Source organism: Mesoplodon bidens (assembly GCF_964165515.1).
Source record: "Mesoplodon bidens genome assembly, chromosome: Y".
Lineage (NCBI taxonomy): Eukaryota > Metazoa > Chordata > Mammalia > Artiodactyla > Ziphiidae > Mesoplodon > Mesoplodon bidens.
Window position 1 is genome coordinate 21,820,675 of NC_138180.1, and position 17,293 is coordinate 21,837,967.

The following is a 17,293-nucleotide window of genomic DNA, read 5'->3' on the forward strand; positions in this document are numbered from 1 at the left end:
CCCCACCCCAAGACCATGCAGCGAAAGGAGCGCACACCGCCGGGGTGTAGACCCTCCGCCTGGGCTGGGGGTGGGCCCACCACACCCTGAGCTGTGTCTGTGGGCTCTTTCCCAGGAGATCAGTCTCAGCGCCAGGCCCCGCTCCGTCACCTCCCGCTCTGAACCACGCCGGCCCCTCTGGGTGGACAGCTCCCCCAGGCAGGAGGCGCCTAACCCAGCAGAGCCCCCCCGCCCTGGTCTGTCTGCTCCCACCTCCAGGCCTACATAGAATCCAAGCACCAGGTCTTCCCTGGTGGCGCAGTGGTTGAGAGTCCGCCTGCCGATGCAGGGGACACAGTTTCATGCCCCGGTCCGGGAAGATCCCACATGCCGCGGAGCGGCTGGGCCCGTGAGCCATGGCCGCTGAGCCTGCGCGTCCGGAGCCTGTGCTCCGCAACGGGAAAGGCCACAACAGTGAGAGGCCCGCGTACCGCAAAAAAAAAAAAAAAAAATTCTGATCTACTAGATAACTTTGGGATCGCAGTGAGACTGCACGCGACAGTGGAGCTGGAGACCAGGCACCCACGTGTTCCCTGGGGAACAAGGGGGAAGGGAAGACAAGGGTGGAGGAGGGGAGGGGAGAGAGCCAGCACTCACTGAGGGCTCCCACAGCCTGGCTGAGCCAGCTGATCTGCCTACATCTCCCCTGTAACCTTCAAGAGCCTCATGGCAGCTTTGAGTCAGATGGCCTCCCCACTTAGAGGTGAGCAAAACCAGACTCCAATAGGTGAAATTACTTGGGAAGAGCCCGCAGCCTGCAAGAGGCGAAGTTTGAAACAGGCTCTTGACACCACACTGCGCCAGCCCCAGGATACCTGGCATGCGGCAGGTGTCAACAAGCATCAGAGGACAGAAAGCCTCACTGCAAACACAGCTGGCAGCCTGTGGGCAGTCCCAGAGGGCAAGTCCAAGGCCAGGCTGCAAGGGCATCAGCCTCCCCAGCCTCATGTGTGCAGGTTCAGAGCCCTGTAGGGTTGTTAATCGTCTTCCACGCAGAGGGCAGATGCAATTTATAAAGTGGGCCTTGGACACCCCTGCCTCCGTTCAGTAGATGAACGCAGGGTTTTGGCAGCGTCCACTGTATGTGGGCTGTATGTTTGGTCCAGAATGACCCACCTTTGACAATTTCTGCCGGGTGCCCACAGCAACCAACAGAGTCGAGTCACCTCTTTGCCAGGGGACATACCCTCACCTGGCCAGCCGGGGCCGTCTCAGGACCCAGAGGGCAGGGGTAGCTGGGGGATGCTGCTGCTGTGCACACTGGCAGTGACAATGATCCTCCTCCATCTCCTGGCCAGGTGGTCTCCGGGTGTGAAGCCAGTGAAGGCAGGAGGCTGGGATGGGGCTGAACCTCTCAGAGAGGAAGGAGTGAGCCCCCTGTGCTGGAGGGAAGCAGGGAGGAATGGGGAGTGTTTCTTCTCCTCCTGTTTTCAGAGCCTTCTTACCAATCCAGGGCACTATGAATGGCGACCACGCCCCAGCCCGGGTCACCTGCACCCCTCTGAGAATGCCCCGTCCCCTTCGGGCACCTCCATGGTCACCTCTGGCATCTTCTCTCAGGGGCCATTCTCTTATCCACCTCCTGAGTTAGACTCTGGAGCCCAGATTCTGCTAATGGCCAGCTCCTGAGTGGCGTCCCCTCTCTGAGCCTCAGTTTCCTCATCTGTAAAATGGGTGCCTGTGCCCCAAGGTATGTTTTCTGTGAGGCGAGGCCCGTAAAGCAGTGGGTACAGAGCCTGGCTGGAGAAATGCCCTATGGCAAGGAGCCACGATCATTAATGATGTAGCTGGGGCCTCACCCCTCATCCCACCCTCCTCCAACCATCCCTGGGCCCTGGCCCCCAGCCCGCCCAGCACAAACCCACCCCGGTTCTCTTCCTGAAGCAGGACAGTGCTCACCCACACCTCTGCTCCAAAACTTCCAAGACTTCCTGTCCACCAAGCCAGTCTCAGCTCCTACTCTGCCTCCGAGGCTTCTGTGGTTGCCATGGACCCAAAGACCTTGCCCGGCCCAACCGAGGCAGCTCCCAGCGAGGGAGGCCTCCGTTTGTCCATGTGGTTGGGTTGGCTTGTGTCAGGAAGGACAACGGGCCAGAGCCCAGGGAGGGACGGACATCGGCCGTGAGCAGGACAGCTTGCCTAAGACGCAGGGAGGAGAGATCCAGGAAGTCCCGGAGGGTGGGGCCCCCACGCGGGTGGCCCTGCTCTGTGTGTCAGAGGCCCGGGCCCGAGGAACATCCAGTAGGAACATCCTTCTCACAGTAAGGGTCCCGGGGATCTTGGCGCTGCTTATAAGCCCACGCGTGCCAAGTTCTTCCTTGCTAAATAATTAGCCACACAGGTTTTTAGGAGTTGGCCCGAGAGTGTTCAAGCTGCATATAAATAGGACAAAGGAAGTGGAGAGTCAGCACTTCTGGGTTTGCCTTCACCCCTGGAAAGCGTTTCAGGCCCATGAATGTCGACCTCGATGTGCTCATGGGCAACACGGTGATGAAACAGGGGACAGTGTCAGGGCTTCATTTCCAAATCCACAAGGGATGCCCATTCTAGCTGCCGAAGGCCTTGGGACCGTGTGCACAGCGGTGTGGCATCTCGACGACCGTGGGCTCACTCAGCGTCAGGACCATGACCACAGCAGCCAGCCCGGGGCCCAGGTGTCACACCAACTCCCAGGACCTCTGGGAGGCTGAGTTAGATCCAAAGTCTCGCAAGCCCGGGTCCCCAGACCGGGCTCTGGTGGTGCCAACGTCTTTTACCATCAGTGACCAACAAGAACAGGACGTGTGACGGGCCGTCCTCTCTTCTGACCTCATGTGACTTTCACTCCCTGGGGGTTTAGATGTCCTTTGTTTTATGAACTCGTGGTGACAGCGGACGGAAGTTGGGTGTTTGTTTTGTTTGTTTGAGGGTCTTGACTCAGTAAAGGAAGAAGTGAGCCACTGTTCTATCCCAGATGGCTGTCTGCACTTTGTTCTGGGTGCTGAGGGATTTAAGCCCTAGAAAGCAGCCTGTTCTGGGCCATCCTGGGTATTTCACCTGCCACCACCATAACAGCTCCTATTTTGACGTGAGCAGGGCAGAATTTCCACCCTAAGGAGGGAGATGGATGTCTCCCAAGTAAATAAAGAATATGGTTTCTGGTGAGTGTGATGGATGTCACACAGCAAACAAGCAGGGGCAAGGACTGAGAATGGCAGGGACGGGTGGGCCCCTTGAGCTGAGGGAGGGAGGGAGCAGCTCCTGTGGGGGAACAGCAGGTGCAAAGGCCCTGGGGTGGGATGGAGGGGCATGGCTGGGCAGAGGGTGCACAGAGGGCAGTGTCTCAGGGTGTCCACCAGGGTGCGGCAGGGCCAGCGGGGCCTGATGGACAATGATGCCGTCATTTAAGGGGCGGGTGGACACAGGGAAGAGTGGGTTTCTGGTTTGGACACGCCAATTATGAGCTGCTAGGTAATCTCACAATCAAGGTTGTAAGAGATACGGGACTTCCCTGGTGGCCCAGTGGTTAAGACTCCATGCTTCAAATGCAGGGAGCTATGGGTTTGATCCCTGGCTGAGGAAATAGAATCCCACATGCTGTGTGGTGTGGCCAAAACATTAAAAACAATTTTTTTAATTTTTAAAAAGAAAAAAAAGGTTGTAAGAGGTTGACACGTTGAGGAGTTGAGTGGGTGGCTGGATGAACACAATTCTGGATCACAGCGGGGACTGGTGCCCAGGAGCCATCCCCACATGGATGGCATTTAAAGGGCTGGGAGAGGTCCTGGGGGAGGGGCACAGATGGGGCTGAGTCCCGGTGCTCCCAGGGGGGAAAGAGCCAGAAGGACCAGCCCAGGAGACGGAGAAGGCCCTGCCCAGAGGGAGGAGAAGGCCAGGTGGGGCCAGTGCTTCGGACCGGAAGGCTGAGCATGAGAGCCTTTCTGAGGACGGACTCTTGATTGAAGCCGGAAGTGAGGAGGAGGAGTTTGAAAAGAGATGCGGGGAGGGGAGTGAGCTCGGTTGCAGGTTGCTAGGACTGAGCCCACATGCAGGGAAGCTGATGACCAGGCAAGAGTGAGGGTGGCTTTGGACCTGTCCTGCCCCAAACCTGAGACCAGGTGCGTTTTGGTGCCTGGACTCACCCAGCCGTTCGCCCTGAGCTGTGTACCTCCCTCTGCTGAAGCCCCCATGGCTCCCCAGTGCCCTCAGGGGAAGTCCAGCCCCCATCCTTCCCCAGGAGGCCTGCGCTCCGGCCTTGACCTTCTAAAGCCCCTCCAGGATGCCCGCCCCCCTCCCCTGGGAGGGGGCAGGTCAGGCTCACTCCTCACTGGGGTCCGCTCACCTCTGCCCGCCCCAGACCTCGAGCTCCCAGAGGCCTCCACCGTGTGTCCAGCCCAGCTGGGAGTGAGCACCGAGACACGGCCGCAGAGCCAGAGCCCATGACAACTGGGGGAGACTGCTGGGGTCAGCCGGGCCAGCCACATGCCCTTCGACCTCCCACCTCTCCTTTTCCTCTCTGCTCTCATTGTCCAGCTTCCCCTTGGATGCCCCCCATGATGGGGTGCTCAGCACCATGCAAGGCTGCCGTGTCCCTGCTCTGGTTATTCCCTCCTGGTGTTGGTTCTAGGCTAGAGCAGGGAACCGGGGCCAACAGGGCCAGGGGTGGGGCACACTCTGCAGCTCGGGGGCCCCGCCACTTCTTTGCCTCCACGACACCTGTACACACGTCTCGTTGCCTGTTCACAGACGGAAGATGGACCCACCGCTGACCCAGCTCTCAGACATGTACAGTGACACACACCTTTTCATTCGGACCCGTTATTGTAACCTGCTGGAAATAAAGCATCTTTCTCCCAGGGACAGAGTCACACGGGTGTTCCCAAATTCTCTTTTTGCACAGCCCTCGGAATCCTGCCCACCGGTCATACCCATCATCCGGGAGAAAAATAATGTCGTTTCTATCATGCGCACCCTCTCCACGGAGGCGCTATAAACATGGAGAGAGGCCGTTGAGGGCAGCACGGTTGTGTGAGTGATGTCATCTTGCGGGGTCGCCTAGCAACCCAACAACGTTTGGGAGGCACTAATTCTCGAGCAGGGCAAAGTCACATTTCTGCATTCAGTTCATCAGCTTCCTGGCAACTCCGCCAAGATGATCTCATTTTATTCATGATTATTTGATGTGAAGTGCACTTTTAGCTCTAAGAGAACACAAAGATTTAATTCAAAATCCGCTATTGCTTTATGTTTCCCGGGTGTCGTGTTAACATGGCGTCCACGCAGATAACCATGGTAACACATGGGTAATTAGTATAGGCAGCGCACGGTGTTAATACAGAGCCGGGGCCAGCTCCCAATCAGTGGGGGTTATAGCACGTCATTACTGGAGTGATTACCTGCAGTAACACACAAATTGAACTAAACGGTCAATTGAAGTAAAGTGAATGGCTTTTTATTCTAGTCCCTAAATAATGTGTCTGCTTGCCTGAGTAGTTCAAGGTAAATAAAACTCTCAAATTGATGGCCTCTCCCCCACCTCGCCCTGGCAGAGAACTGGGCTTCCTTCCAGACAGGTATTCCTGGGTGCCCCCTGCTGATCCACCAGCTTCCCTATCTCCTAATGGGCACCCCTGAAAGAGGGGGACCCCCGGCCCCCTGTCTCTGCAGTGCTCCGGCCCTTATTTTAAAAATCCTGAGGCCTCACACAGCTGTCTTACTCATCCCCCGAGGGAAGAGGGCACAGAACTTTCCAGATAGAGGATGGGGTGAAAAGGCAACGGCCTTCCTCCCAGGGATGTTTTCTTGCCCCTCTGGTAGGTGGGGCAGAATCGCTGGCTTCCTGTTACAGGATGTAAGGGGGGAGGGTGGGTCAAAGGTTACTTCTGCCTTTATTAACGCAGCGTTTCTCAAATTCCATAAACTTAGCAAATCTTCAAACAGGAAGTCACCCTGGACCCCTGAAAAGGACCTCCGGGGCACGCACACTCCGAGTTGGAGATGCCTTGCCTTCCTTTTGAAGAAGCAGGGAGCGCCCGCAAGTGGTCCTCAGAGAATGAGACTTGTGCAGCCAGATGCCCAGCGGTGGATAAAAGGGAACCAACTCAGTCTTATTCCAGGCATTACCCACCGAGAGAGGCAGAACCAGACAATGGTGAGCAGGCCGGGGGAGTCTGGGCTCAAAACACCCAGAACCCCATTTGATGGAGGTGAATTGGTCTCTCCAGCAGTTCTGGCACCAAGGGCCAGCCTTCTGGACGATGGCCATTGCCCTGCAAGGCCATCAAATGCCACAAAGGCAAAGATGGGGTGCAGGGGGCAACTTGAAGGGGGAAACCTGGCTGGGGGGTCTTATCTCAGGAGTGATATTTAAGCTGTGGTCAGGGAGACTGACCAGGAGGCCCTCAGTCTGAGGGCAACTGAAAGAAGGCCACTGATCTTATCACTGTCTTGACATGCCACCCATGCCAAAATTTGTAAAGGTAGAGACACATGTAGAGGGAAGAAAGACGTGACTTCAAAACCCATGGTCATGTCTGCCTCTCGGGGTCGGGGTGGGCAGATTCACCACAGGGGAAAGTGGCTGTGTTTCTCAGGAAACATTCTAAAAGGCTTTGGTTTCCAGGGCCAGACCACCCTATCTACTCCGGTTTGGAGAAGCCAAGACAGACAAAGGGAGCAAATCACACTCCAAAACAAAGGGTGCACCAAAATAGCTCATGGGTGCACCCTTCTCCCATCCTACTGCTCCAGTGATAAAAGCCACGCAAAGGAGGTGACCCAACACACATGGTGGGCTAAAACCGCGGTAACCTCTCCAGAAATGAGGGACACAAAGTCAGGGTAGGGCGTCCGGACTCTTGGCAGTCCCTGCAGGGAGCAGGTACCTCGGTCCAGGTGGGGGCCGACACAGGTCTGTAGAAGGGGACAAGAACAGAGCAGGGCAGCTCCCACACCAGGTGGTCCTGTAGAGGGGCTGCATGCCATGGAGATGGGAGTGAGGAAGGCTGATGCCAGAGCTCAAGGGGAAAAGCCCAGCCAAGCTGCCTTCTGCCTCCAGGACTGGATCCGCTTGACCCCTGTGTCACACCCTCCATAAACATCACCTCAAGACCTGGTTCTGGACTAGGGGCGAGGGGCTGGTAGACAAACACAAAGCTGGTCAGGGCTGGTCAGGGCTGGTCAGGGAGGAAGAGAGTGTGAAAGCAAAACCCCAAGTCCTCCAACTCAAAATGAGCCCCCAAACTAATGTTTGAAAAACACAGGAAGAAATGGGAGAAAGAAGAAATCAAGTTTGTATAGCAGTCTGACAAAGACTCTAAGATAAAGACACAAACAGATGTCTAACATCTATTTAGAATGAACAAGATACCTATACATTTGAAAAATACATGAAGTTAGATGAAATGGGCAAATTTCTTAAAATTAATTAATAAAATAATTCATCAAAACAAAAAAACTCAAGAAGAAATAGAAAATAATAGAAATAGAAAAACTGAGTGGTCCTATGACTATTACATGAATTTAGTCAGCTAAAAAAAAAAAAAACAGGGCTTCCCTGGTGGCTCAGTGGTTAAGAATCCGCCTGCCAATGCAGGGGACACGGGTTTGAGCCCTGGTCCGGGAAGATCCCACACGCCGTGGAGCAACTAAGCCCGTGTGCCACAACTACGGAAACTGTGCTCTAGAGCCCACGAGCCACAACTGCTGAGCCCCTGAGCCACAACTACTGAAGCCCACGCACCTAGAGCCCTTGCTCTGTAATAAGAGATACCACCACAATGAGAAGCCCACACACCGCTACAAAGAGTAGCCGCCCCCTCGCCACAACTAGAGAAAGCCTGCACACAGCAGCAAAGACCCAACATAGCCCAAAATAAATAAATAAATAAAATAAAATTTTAAAATATGTATTTAAAAAAATTTTTTTTTAAACAAAAAACCCCACCTTCCTAAATAGGGAGCCTCTGGTCATGTTGAATGCAAACAGACGAAGTTTTATATCTTCCTTTCCAATCTGTGTATATATTTTTTCCTTGCCTTATTCTACTGGCAATACTTATTCCAGTACAGTATTGAATAGGAGTAATGACACTGCATACCCTCGCTTTGGTCCTGATCTTAGAGGGAAACGATTCAGTATTTCACCATTAATTACGATGTTAGGTAGAGGGTTTTTGTAGACACCTTTTGTGAGATTGAAGAAATTCCCTTCTCCTTCTGAGTTGCTCAAAGTTTTTTTTCATGAGTAGAGGTTGAGCTTATCAATGTTTCTTTTTACGTCTGTTGAAATATGGTTTGTCTTCTCTAATCTGTTGATATGGTGAATAATATTGATTAATTATTGAATGTTGAGCCAGACTTGCATTCCTAGGATAAATCCCATTGGTCATGACGGATTATCCCTTTGGGATATTGCTGGATTTGATTTGATACTATTTTGTTAAGAACATTTATGTCCGATTTCATGAAGGATATTAGTCTATAGTTTTCTTTCCTTGTAACGTCTTTGTCAGGTTTTGGTACCAGGGTAATGCTGACTTTATAAAAAGAGTTGGTAGTTGTTCCCTCCTTTTCTATTTTCTGGAAGAGATTGTGTATGATTTTGGTATTATTTCTTTTTTAAGTGTTTGGTAGAATTGGCCAGAAAACTCCTCTAGGTCTGGAGTTTGTCGTCGTTGTTGGAGGGTTTGTTTTGGTTTTAGTATTTATGTATTTATTTATTTTGGCTGTGCCGGGTCTTAGTTGAGGCATGCGGGATCTTCAGCATGCAGGTTATTCGTTGTGGCATGCAGGCTTCTTAGTTGCAGCATGTGGACTCTTAGTTGCAGCATGCAGGCGGGATCTAGTTCCCCAACCAGGGATCAAACCCAGGCCCCCTGCGCTGGGAACATGGAGTCTTACCTTCTGGACCACCAGGGGAGTCCCTGTTGGAAGGTTTTTAACATCAAACTCTTTAGTATTAATGGGACTTTAGCACATATGTGAGCCTGTTTTTTCTTGTGTGAGCTTTGACAGCTTACGTCTTTCAAGGAATTTGTCTACTTCATCCAAGTTGTAGACTCTGTGGGCATAAAATTGCTTGTAATATTCTTCATTATCCTCTTTAATATCTATAGCATCTGTAGTGATGTCCCCTTTTCCATTCTTGGTATTGGTAATTTGTGCCTTCTGTCTTTTTTCTTGGTCCGTCTAACTAGAGATTTGTCAATTATGTATAGTCTTTTTGTAGAGGCAACTTTGGTTTCATTCAGTATTTTTTCCTGTTGCCTTTCCGTTTTCTGTCTCGTTGATTACTGTTTCCTTCTTTCTGTTTGCTTTGAATTTGCTTCTTTTTCTAGTTTCTTACGGTGGAAGCTTAGATCACTGGTTTTCTTTTTTAATATAAGCATTTAACTCTAAGTGTTCCTTTAAGAAAATTTTCTAAATAAATATTTAAATTTTCCTTAAATAAATTTAAGCTATAAATTTTCCTGTAAACATTGGTTTAGCTGCATCGCACAAAGTTGATCTGTGGTGTTTCAATTTTCATTCAATCCAAAATATGTGGTCATTTCCCTTGCCCGTAACCACTCCCCTAGACTAGCTGTGTGTCCCTGGGTGAATGGGGTCATCAGGAGTTGGGTAACACCTAAGCAGAGGATTACCGTCTGGGACTCTGGAACTCCACATCCAGTATCCTGGCTAAGACTCCACATTGCCCTGGGCCAATCCCAAAAGTGCTGTTCAAAGGAGAGAAAATGAGTGAGGATTCATCAGGCCTTCTTGGATACCCTGTTCCAGCTCAGCCCTTCTCTGGCATCGCACCTGGTGCAGCGTCTGGGCCTCAGCCTTTCTGATGCTCTGGCAGCAGTTGGCACCCAAGGGCCACTAACTCATGCTCTAGGATGAGGGACTTCTCACCTCTGTGGCTTCTTATCCACAAGCCCAAACAAATACGATGCTAACAGTCAAGAAGCCCTCACTATACACCAGGGACGGTAGGCTAGCAGTCCCTAAACATTATCTCTCGAGTTTGCAATATTCCTTTCAAAGTAGGGAGAATTATTATTCTTTTTGCATATTCTTTATGGTCACCTGGCCAGCAGGGGCCTGTGTCAGAGCAGAAGCTGCAGGTCTTGACTGTTTGATTCGTGGAGATCTCCTGAGACCATGTAGTTCCCCAGGATAGCTCAGGCGTAGCCTGCCCACTGGCTCCGTATTTCTTTCCTTCCCGTCTAGAACCTAGGTGGGTGTTTGTATTTTGGAATCGAGGGCATGGATGTTTTTAAGGAGAACTGCCAAGTCTTAAACTGGCAGCTTCACCCTGCAGCCAGCTGGGATGCAGGCATAGGCACGGACACAGACACCCAACTTGGGGGCCGGCTCTGTCCCTCCAGCCGAGCCCCTCCCAGGCCAGGATGTTCCGTGGTGTCCCTGCAGAGTGTCTCACACCACGCTCACCTCCAGGACCCTCCTCTTTCTCCCCATGCAAGGCAGGTGTTACCGACCAGGGTTCTTGGCCTCCTTAATCAATAGAAACTGATCAGAGGCCAGACAAGAAATTCAGGCAAGACTTTACTGGGGCCCCTGCTGCAGCAGCGGGGAGCGCGAACCAGTAACAGGTTCCCTTACTCGCTGAGCTGGCGGTGGTGGGGGGGAGTCTGGTTCCTTATATGGGGTGAGGGTAGGGGTGTATCCAGGGGTTGGGCCGGAGAGGTGGCTTAGGGGATCTGCCCACCCCCTTGGTGGTGGTGTGTGCAGGGGGCATGCTCAGTGCCCTGCTTTTGCTCCCAACACCCTGCTTTTGCTCTGGGCTCTTCAGAAGTGGCAGTTGGGCTTTTTGGTCTCTTTGTATCTTGTTGTCCATAATTTGCCCCAACTGTGCACGCACGCAGTCATTTTTAGTCCCTTATAGTTTCTTTGTATTTTGTTGCTCCAGGAGCTGTTTAACCAGGTGCAAACACTGCAACAAAGTGTCCCAGGTCCCAGCCTGTCTCAAAGGGAAGAGAGGGAAACTCAGAGACACAGAGAGAGCAAGCACGTGGGGACCTGCCTCAGGGTGCAAAGTGAGCCCAGCGCGGCCACAGGCGGACAGAGTCCTCGGCCTCTGCCTTCACCCCGACCTGTCAGCACGCTGGAGCCAAGTTTGCCTTTCCAACAGGCTGCAGGTGCGCACCCCAGCGCCCTGGCAGGGGAAGTGGCTGCAGGGGCCTGGGTGCCTTTGCCCACCCCGCACACTCTGTAGACCTCGTGCACAGCAGCCCCTTTGGGCCACCCTTCTTGCTGTGCCTGGAACAGTCCTCATAATGTTCCCTGTTCCTCCAAGATGCAGCAATTGCAAATGGCATCCGTGTTCTTGTACCAAATTAGCCACACTTAACTCAAGTGCCCGCCGCCCGCCCACTTGCTGCCCGTCTGCCGCTCGCCTGCCTGCCCACCCACGCGCCGAGCCCGCGGTGGGCCTGACTCACTCGCCTGGTGCCACTCGAAGTTCACGAGCAGTGGGTGGCACTCACCCCCCCACACACACCCTTGTGATTACCAGCCCATGATTACTGGGCGCCAGACCAGGCTCAGCTTAGCTGCTGTGTGACTTGGGGCAGTGTGCGCCCCCTCTCTGGGCCTGCTTCCCCTCCATGGAGCAGAGGTTTGGGATAAGCCAGACCTCTGAGCACAGACGTGACCCAACAGCAGAGACGCAGCAGCCCGGAGCCCCTCTGCCTGTCCTCTCCACAGCCCACCTCACAGCGAGACCCTGCCAGCCCTGCCAGCAGCTCCTTCTCCTACAGAGGAACTGTCCCCACCCCGGAGATCCCCCGATGGCACTGAGGGAGTGGCAGAAGTCTTGCTGGTTGGGGCCAAGCCATGGAGAGGGTGGCAGATGAAGGCAATGGATTTGGGGGTTTGGGGAGGAGACCTGCCCGAGCTCAGTTCCCTCCCCATCACTCTCTGGCTGTGTGACCTTGAGCAAGTCTCTTACCCTCTCTGAGTTTTGGTTTCCTCTTCTTACAACATGGGGACAATAATCCCCACATCGCTGGGTATTAAAGAGCCACTGCGTCTAAAGGAGGTGGCACAGTGCCTGGCACCATCGCAGGTTCCGGGTGTTTGTTCAATGAAAGAATGAACGTGTGCGTGCCTGTGTGCTGGCTGACCGTGCTCTGCACGCTCTGTGCAATGGGGCTGATGGCCTCGGTCCCTGGGGCACCTCCTGGGGAAGGGACCCGAGACCCAGGGTGTGGCTGCACGGAGAGCACTGGATTGAGAGTCCAGAGCCTGAGTCTGGTCTCCTCCCACCCATGACTCCCGCCTTCTCTGAGCCTGTTTCTGCACCTGTTTACCCCAGACACTCACTCCTGGTGAGGACAGCTTGGAGGGGTGGGGGAGTCAAGTTCTCAGCAAAGGGAGGCTAGTCGGGGGTGTTATCTCCTTCCTACCCGGCACAGCAGAGATGATTCAGAGAGGCTCTTCTAAAATCTACGTTTCAGACCTCCCTGGTGGCACGGTGGTTAAGAATCCGCCTGTCGGGGCTTCCCTGGTGGTGCAGTGGTTGAGAGTCCGCCTGCTGATGCAGGGGACATGGGTTCATGCCCCGGTCCGGGAAGATCCCACATGCCACGGAGCGGCTGGGCCCGTGAGCCATGGCTGCTGAGCCTGTGCGTCTGGAGCCTGTGCTCCGCAACGGGGGAGGCCACAACAGTGAGAGGCCCGAGTACCCCCCCAAAAAAAAATGAATCTGCCTGACAATGCAGGGGATGTGGGTTCGAGCCCTGGTCCAGGAAGATCCCACAGTTCACGGAGCAACCAAGCCCATGCGCTACAACTACTGAGCCTGTGCTCTAGAGCCCGGGAGCCACAACTACGGAAGCCCTCGAGCCACAAATATGGAAGCCCTTGAGCCACAACTATGGAAGTCCGGGAGCCACAACTACGGAAGCCCTTGAGCCACAACTATGGAAGCCCATGCGCCTAGAGCCTGTGCTCTGCAACAAGAGAAACCACGGCAATGAGAAGCGGGCGCACTGCAACGAAGAGTAGCCCCCGCTCGCTGCAACTAGAGAAAGCCCACGCGCAGCAACGAAGACCCAACACAGCCAAAAATTAATAAATAAATAAAATCTATGTTTTGTTACCTTTCAAAAATTGAACAGGAAAAGTATGTAAAATCTCAGAGAGCTAGAGACTTACCAGTTGTGCCCTTGACTGTATACGAGCTAAACCTCGATTTTTTCAATAGTTTTTAAATAAAAACAGTAATACAGCTCACTGGAAAAAAATCCATCAGTACAGTAATAAATAAATATTGCACCCCATCCAATTTCCATTCCCCAGGGATAACCAGTGTCAGAGGGCATCAGGGAGGCAGGCTTAGAACTGAGGGCTCTTAGGGGGCTGGGGGCAGGTACACACAGGGTCACCTTGCATTGTTCTCACTGTGGGACGTTAGGGACCTGCAGGCGCTGCTCAGGCCTCCAGGACCCAGAAAATCCCGAAAATGGGTGCAGGCAAGTGGAGGAGGCAGAGGCCCGCTGAGCTCGGAAAGGAGAGGCCGGAGTGTCTGAGCCTGACAGTGGCCGTGGGAGCCTTCCTTCCCCGCGCAGGCAGCCTCTACCGCTGTGTGCGCGTTCCTTGTACGTCAAGTTCAAGTCGAGAGGAAGACTTCTGCCCAGGCAGCTCCTCGGTGCCGAGGGGTGGGGGTGGTAATGGGAACCCTCAGGTTCTTGGGCCACGGCTCCCGATTCCAGGAAGGCCCCAGAAGCCCCCCTGCTGAGAGAAAAGGTGCATTACCCCTGGTTCTGGGCTCTCCACCCACCGGGGACCCTCAAGAACCCGTGGACTTCAGACTGTAATGGAAAACAGGACAGCAGAAGCCGCCTTGGGCCCTCAGCTGCAGTAGCCAAGGGCTCGAATCCTCTTGGTCCCTGGCCCTTCTCTTCAATGAAGAGCGGAGTGGGGAGAAGGGGAGCTTCAAGGTGACACGGGAGGAGGGAACACAGCCACAGGGGAGATGGCTGGGGTGCACTGGCGCCGCTGGCCTGCTTCCGCGGAAGCTTCTGGGGCAATGCCACACACAGCAAATGACGAAGGGCACTGCAGGGGGTAGAAGAAGCACTAGCCTCAGTCCTGACCTTGCCCATCACGGGCCATCCGTCTGACTCTGAGCCTCCCTCCAACGCCCCCTCCTCCTGCTTCCCCGGCCCACCTGGGCCAGGCCACGCCACCCTCGCGTACCCGGCCCCACAGCCTCCAGCCCCCGCCTGCAGCCTCAGGCCCCTTGCCCCTCACCCTGGCCCGGTTCCTTCCCCCACGTAACTCACACTCAAGCTTCAGGAGACGCCTCCTCCTGGAAGCCTGCGGGGCTGCTCCACAGACCCGGAACTTGTGCTAGCTCAGCCCTCCCTCAGCCCGGTCACCACGTGCTCTCTCGTCTGTCCCGACAGCCACCTCGGGCACGGCCGACACGTGTGTCCCCTGGACACAGGTCGGTGCTCAGGAAACATCTGGTGAGTGAGAGGCTGAGGGCGGGGAGGGCGGGGAGCCTCCAGTGGCAAGCGCCCCCCCCCAACCTCCACACTGCCTCTCACACTTTTTGACTCAAGTTGAGATTTCCAGCCCAGGACCCTGAAGCTCCCAACACGCAGGGGCCAAGGAGGCAGGGCCTGGGGGAAGCCAGGGGGCAGGGGCCCCTCTCTGTCAGGAGAAAAGGGCCTCCAGGAGCAAGGCAGGACCCCAGATCTCAAGCTGCCGGGGCTCCTCCAGCGCCCAGCGCCTGGCAAGCCCTCAGAGACGTCACCAGATTGTTAAGAAGCCAGGTCCTGAGGGCAAAGCTGCAGTCGGTCTTGTGAAGGGGGAAGGAACAGGAGAGAGACAGAGGGCGGGCCGGCTTTGGGGGTCTGGAGGGCGAAGGGGAGGGGCTTGAGCTCTACTTGAGGGCACTGGTAGGGGAGGCATGTCAGGGATTCCAGCTGGATTCCAATGGGAATAATAATAACAATAACAACGAAGATAATAGTAATCCCCAACACCCGGCCGCTGGCCCTGCTCTCGGTCCCTCAAAGGCCCCAGAGCCCCCGCGGTCAGGGTGCAGGAGGCCTGCCTGGAGCTGACCGAAGCTGCAATTCTGGCCTGGAACTTGGGTTCTCCTTCCTGCCCTCAACAACGGAGTCGCCACCCCCCCAACACCCCCCAACCCCGTGCTGGGCACTGGGCCAGCCCCTCATCTGTGGAGGGAGGACCCACTAGCTCCCTGACTTGTCGCCAGGACTAAAGGGGGCACCCACACTTGGCAGGCCAAGGCCACTGTGGTCCAGAGCCGCACCGTCCACCACGGCCCACTGGCCACGCTGGCCACTGAGCACCTGCAACAGGCCGGCCCGAAGAAAGATGCTGCGATGTGAAGCGCGGCCCTGCCTGCAGAGACTCAGCCCGAACAGCAGATGCACCGATCGCTATTTCCTAGTCATTACGTGTTGACATGACCGTCTGTGGGGTACGTTATGTTACACAAAACATTACTGAAGCTAATTTCACCAGTTGACTTTTTTTCTTGCAGCTGCTGGAAATTTAAAATTTAAAATCACGCTACCACGTTTGCAACTTGCATTCTGGGTCCCGTGGTGCCTCCGCTATAGAGCCAAGGAGCGCAGAGGTTGGAGGCACCCTGGGAGTTGAGTGGGTGCCGGCTGAGGACCAGGCCAAGGGAGAGGACCGGCGCTAGGGAGACAGCTGGGAGGGCACCAAACAGGTCCTGGTCACAGCAAAGGGGTGACTGCGTGAAGCAGCTTTCCTGGCCTCTGGGCCTTCAACCCCACTGTCCGCAGGGCCAGTGTCCCTGTGCCTGGTCCCTGGTTTCCAGTCTCCTTGCTTCGGGCTCTCACCCTGCTGGCCTCCGATGGTCAGGCCAAGCCTGGCAAGGCCTTTGGGTCCTGCACCCCCTGGGGCCCAGCCTGAGCCTGCTGAGCCTGTTCAGAAGGCCTGCTCTGCAGGGATGCAGGAAAGAAGGAGGGAGCGAGGACCCAAGTGCCAGGGTCCAGGCCACCCCACCGGCTGCCGCTGCAAGGCCAGCAGTGCCCCCCTCCGCTTCCACCCCTCCACAGACCACCAGAAACCAACCAAGGACACTTGCCTCCCCGATCCCTCGACCCCATCGCACCTCCTGGGTTTTCCCCTCCCCTGAGCTCCTCTCTCCCTCTCTCTCTCCCTCTCTCTCTCTCTCTCTCTCTCTCTCCTTCTCCCTGCCAACCCCCTCCCGCCAATAGCGCTGGTGGAGAGGGAACAGCAGCCCGTGCACAGTAACAAATCTTCTGCGTTACCCCCTCTCCTTTATTTACACCAGGCGCACAGTAGCAATTCAGTCTGAAAAAGTGCTATGTTTTCAGAGGCGTGCAGCCTGAGAAATTGAGGTTTGTGTTAATCAATCTTGTAGCAGCCTGTGGGGCTTGGAGAAGTACGGCACCAGAGAATTCTTCTATTGATTAATTGGACTCCGAGGGGGGAGGAATGGGGAGAAAATCAAACACTCCGAGCGCCTTAAACCTTTGGAGACTGGTGGGGCTCTGTCTGCCCGCCCCTGCCCATCCTGAGGTGTGTCTGGGGGGCCCTGGGCTCTGGGACCTTCTAACTTCCTCCTGGCTCGGCATCCAGCACCAGCTGGGGGCCAGGACTCCTGGCTCCAGGGCCAGCTCTGCCCGACCCCCTGTAGATCTTTGGGGTGACCTCTTTCCTGTCTGAGAATGCTGGGCCAGGGGACATCACTGCCTCACATGCCACCCTCTCACTCCCCACCTGGCTGGCTCTAACCCCTCCAGAGGCTCCAGGGCCTCCATGCTGAGTGGTCCCCATGTGGCCCCTTGGCCGGTGCAGACAGGGCCTGGGCTCTGGACAAGTGTGGCTTTGTGTGGCAGTGAGGGGGACCCGAGCCCCCACACTGGGCTTTCTGTGGCCTCCGCCCAGCACCTCCTGATGGAAAGCCTCTGGGCTGGCCCGGAGCTGCCCGTCTGCTGTCTGGGCTGGTGGAAATGAGGCAGACACTCAGGTATTAGAACCAGCCTGCGCCCGTCCGAGACAGGCCGGCCGTCAATCCAGAGGGCACTCCTCCTGGGTTCAGTGATCCAAAGCCCAGACACTCTGTGACGGTTCCAGGTGCATCAGTTGGCCTCTTTCCCAGGGCCTGAGAGAACCAGGAAGTGGCAGGTGAGACGTGCAGGGAAGTGTCGAGGTGCTCTGTGTTGGTAGGATGCCCGTGGGGCTGACACAGAAACCGAGTCTGCCTGCTTCTCACTGATGGCGAGGGACA